Below are 4975 nucleotides of genomic sequence, written 5' to 3'. Positions count from 1 at the left end.
GATGATTGCAAATCTTTTATTTAGTTCGATTTTTCTTTTTTCTTTTTTTCCAGGAGAGATGAGTTAATGAAAGCGTAGGAGCAGTTTATGGTAGCTTGTAGCATGGTTGTTAGGGCATGCGGCTGTACTCCTCCAAGCGGACGGCCTGGGTTTGAATCCAAGTTGTGGCTCTTTTCCTGCATGATTTTTTATCCTCCATCTCCCTGTTTTCCGACTCTCTCCACTGAGCTACACGCTGATCTTTAATAAAGACACAAAAAGTCTCACAAAAACAAACAAAAGCATCTAGTTCGGAGATGGCCTAGTGGGTAGGTTGCCCCCCATGTATAGAGGCTATCGCCATCCAGGTGGACGGACTGGGTTCGACTCCTAATTGTGTCACTACCCGCTCTATTACCATTTCCAATTATATCCACTGTCCTGCTACAGGCAAAATGCCCCAAAATCTAAGGTAAAACATGTTTTAAATTGGTTGTTGCATGTTACAGTACATTATAAATGTATCATTATGAGCTGGCATGACTGATGCTGATTACTGCAGTTAAAGCTGCCAGACTGTTTGGTAGGAGATATATAGGCTTTCTGTCGGGAATAGTTTCCGAGCAGCAAGAGCTGTAGGTATCAAATGGTAGAATCATCTAAAGTAGCCAACTGCACATACGCACACACAAGCACACAATTCAGGTGGATGGATAGTGTTATCTAATGCTGTATACTCGTGCTGAGTGAGGCGGGGGTAACAAAACACCCGGCCTGGTGCCCTGCCTCGCTCACTGGCCCTGTTAATAATTCACACCGCCTGCAGGGGCCTGCAGACCTCACACACACAGTCCAAAGCATCTGCAGGTATGTTTAATTTACCTTCCTCAAGTTGTTTTTTCTTTTGTTGTCGCTGGTGGCCAAATCGGGCCCTGCTCCGTTAACTGAGACAGGAAGGAGGGAAGCAAATGGAGGGCCCGCCTCTGCCGATGAGGAATCTGATATGGCAGAAAGCACAGCGGGCATCATTCATGACATCGTCCATTCATTCTCAGCCGGCCCTCCCTCCTCCGACCTTGTAAGTGCTTATTATCTACCTCTCCTCTCCACCTCTAAGGATAATCATCAGGCGCAATTAAGCACTTTGTGTTGAACTAAGTGGACTCACTGCGTGAAGTCACAGTCCTCCCTCTTTGCACAAGATGCTAAGTGATGGATGTGCCAATAGTTTGACAAGAGAGTGTGCTCTAATCTTCTGCTCACTGACATCCACAGCCTGTATGTGAGTGAGGGCTGAGGGGATTAAGTTGGGATTGCAAGTGTGCGCCTCTCGAAGGATGCTGGATTTATCTTGTTAGGGGTTGTGTGTGTGTGTGTGTGTGTGAGTGACACGCTTAAGGGTCCATCTGAGTTTTGAGACTACTGATTTACTTAATGTGACCTTTAAATAACGAAGGCCTCTCTGCACTGTTTGAGCTTGTCACAGACCATAAACACCAAGAATTCCACCTATAGATCTTCCGAAAGGCACTTATAGCTGCACGGATAAGCCCCATTGGTCAAGGGGAAAAAATGGGCCTTCTAGGATAATACGGTTTCATTAATGCTATGCTCTCTTTGGTGGCCACTGGCCAGCTGTACAAAATGTACAGCAATTACTGTACAGAGACTCTATAGTGGCCCTATGTCGTATAAAAATAAATCCAAATATTGAAACAGTAATCTTCTTATTACTTTTCAGCAGGGGTATGTATGAATTTAGTGGAATAATGAGATTAAGTTTTACCTTGACACCTGACCTTGACCTGACACATATAGTTAAATACTGTTTTTAGTCTCCAAAAGTTCACATTTTCATTTTGCATTGAGTAGACATAAAACAAAATCAAGTCTTGTTCTCTTAAACAAAAATACTCCCAAACTCCTTCCTAATTTTGTTCAAATGTGGTTGTTTTTTTTATTTTTAGCAGAGCAAGATACCATTGTGTGCAGCATGCACTTGCTCTTTAAGCTAAAAATATTTGTTTTGCTTCCAAAATCACTGAAGCTTGTACTGCTCGTTATGCCAACACTGAAAGAATGACAAGTATGCAGTCTTCATGCATGTAATGACACACAAACACTTATCTTGAAAAAAAAAAAAAAGCCTACGAACAGTTCTGCTATAGGCTTTCTTTGACGTTTCTGAGCCCAGAGGGAGGTAACAATCAGGAACAGTTGTGTGTTCTAATTTTCTAAAATATTAGGATTAACACCGCCTCGACAAGCAGAAATATTTCTGCAAGTTCCACCTTTGTCCACTAGAGGGAGAAAGTGATCCATAATCAAATGTACTGCACACCTGCTGTTTCTGTTGTTTTTTTTTATCTCTATCCTACTCTATCCTGTTTTTCTCTCTGCCATTCTGCTTCGACCAACAGCTGATGGACCTGTTGACTAAAGTGTCAACTGTAAGAGGATCTGAATTGTGATGCAAAAGTCTTGCAATGTGTGTGTGTGTGTATGTGTGTGTGTGTGTGTGTGTGTGTGTGTGTGTGTGGCTTCTTGTAGTTTCTTGTGTGGAGGAAGGGACCTGCTGTTTTCATTCTGTCCCGGTATAAATCCAGATGTAACTCCAAGAAATCTCCCTCTATAAAAATTCCAAACTCTGTATCGCAGTTGTGGCCAAGCTGTCAGGGCAAGAAGATCTGGTGGAATCAAATAATAATAATACGTGTTTTGAATATGTGTTGTGTGCATGCGTGTGTGTGGGTGTGTGTTTTTGCAAAGTTTGAAATGAAAGTTAAATTATCCGTGCGGTGAAACAGTGTCACGTAAGAAAGGTACAAATAAAAGAATAATAACTACAAAAGTTGACAATTGTTAACATGTGTATTTTTATGCACGAATGTTTGTGAGCGAATAGAACATGTGTGTGTGTGTGTGTGTGTGTGTGTGTGTGTCAAAGATAGATAGAGGCCTGTCACTGTGTCGCCATGGAGATAAGAGAAGCCTGACAGCAAGGCAGAGAGAGTATGACAGCTTTTATATCAATCATACTGACTTATAAACGTGTGTGTGTGAGTGTGTGTGTGTGTGTGTCTGCAAGTTGAGAGGTAAGAAGAAGGTCTTAAGCCCGAATCGAAAAATAAATCAACGTCATGTGGTTTTTATGTCAACAGCTGCTGTCAGTTTGGCCTCACCTCTCACCATAATCTCTAAACTCCAGTGACCACACGTACACTCACACACAAATACACATGAAGCGATGACATACAAATAGACAGATGCCAGTGTGTGTCATCCATTTCTAAGTGCCTGGGCTGCACCCAGAAGGAGAGGGTTCGCCAAATGTTGTCCTGGCACTGAGATCTACATCTTATAGCTTCTCCCTGATCAGTTTCTCTCTCTCTCTCTCTCTCTCTTATTTAAGTTTTGCTTCTTTACCTCCTCCTTCACTTTGTTTCTTCCCTCTCAACACTCACTTTTATTCCCTGCCTGCCATCGTCCTCCAACCCGGAGCCTTGGTGAATCTCTAAGCTGATGCGGCGTATCTGTGTGGAATTGGGAATTCAATTGGAGAAAATCAGGCTTTTGAGTTTTCAGCCAGATATTTAATTATGGGGGCTGAATTATAGCTGTGTCACTACAGGGGCACAGTGGAGAGGGTAATGTGACTAAGCAAACAATAAATAAGCACTAAATAAACCAAAAGTCAATGCCATGCTTGATTAGAAATGTAACACCCGCTGCTGCACTCGCTAAACCTCCCATAATTACTGACTTTTTTTCGAAACCAAAAACCTTTCATTCTGCGACATATAGCCTACAACACGATATATATACCCGAATATTATCTGAAGCCTTTGCTCAGTAGAGGATCTCAGAGAGTAGCCGAGAGGGAGGCCAAAAGTGAGATGAAAAGATAGAGATGAAGAAGGAGGTGCTTGGAAGATAGTAAGATAGTAATCTAACCTCCACTGTGATTAGCTAGTGACCTCATAGGCCTGCTGTCTGCACAGATAAAGAAACAGGAGGAAACACACACATCCCCTACCGTATCCCTGATTTTGAAAGCCACAAATCATTTGATTCTTATCAGATCTTCATTTATTTCATTTTTCTCGTCTCTTTCGCTCTGGGTTTTCTCGCGTTTCATATTTTTCTCCCAAAGAGCAGCGTATAGATAACATCTCCCTATGATCTGTTCTCAGAATCTTTAGTTCACGCAGCCTTTTCTCCTCCTTTTTCTTTGTTCCACTTCAAGTGTTTTCTTCAAGTTAAAAAATAAGTTCAAACAAGGTAAAGTTTGCCGTATCCGGAAGATTTCAGACATTTCCGCTTGGTTTATACGGAAAACGTAGCTGATGTCCTTTTGTTGACTCACATTTTTGAGAAAAAAAATCAATGACGTTGAGCATCCTAAGAGCATCTTAAAGAACACTACCTATCTCTTTTAAGTGATCACTTTCAGCTGGTGATAAGATACTTGCACTAAGTTTCATGCTCTTTGCAGCCAATGTGTTCCTGAAGGCATCATCTGACACGGAATAACTGTGTTAGTGGCCTTGTCAGATATCAGATGTCTAGGTACTGTCAGACATAACTCACTTTAAGTCAGACTCAAAGCAGGGGATAACGTGATTATCTCTTCTTGTACTGTATATCTGTTGCACCTCCACACATGCAGGAACACATACACCTCCACTGAGCCAGTCGGCAAAGCTCTCCATCATTGCCAGCGGTAGCCTGGTGCTCTTTGCTTGGTTGCAGGTTGATGGATGAGTCTCCCTTGAGCAGCTCTGTTAAAGCGCCTCTCTATCAGGCCTGCATGCCGCACGGGCCCTCACATTTGATTAGATCCCAATGGAAGCCAGTTGCTCCTTGTCATCACTCATACAGCATGGGTGAGAGATGCAACAGAGGCAGCCATTGGAGCACAGCGCCTGACACGCTGAGGAAGCCATTTTCGCCGCAAAAGAGGGGGATATTATGTGACTCGTGTACAATTCCGTCT

Source organism: Symphodus melops, assembly GCF_947650265.1.
Source record: "Symphodus melops genome assembly, chromosome: 2".
NCBI lineage: Eukaryota > Metazoa > Chordata > Actinopteri > Labriformes > Labridae > Symphodus > Symphodus melops.
Note: the sequence above shows the minus strand (reverse complement) of the source record.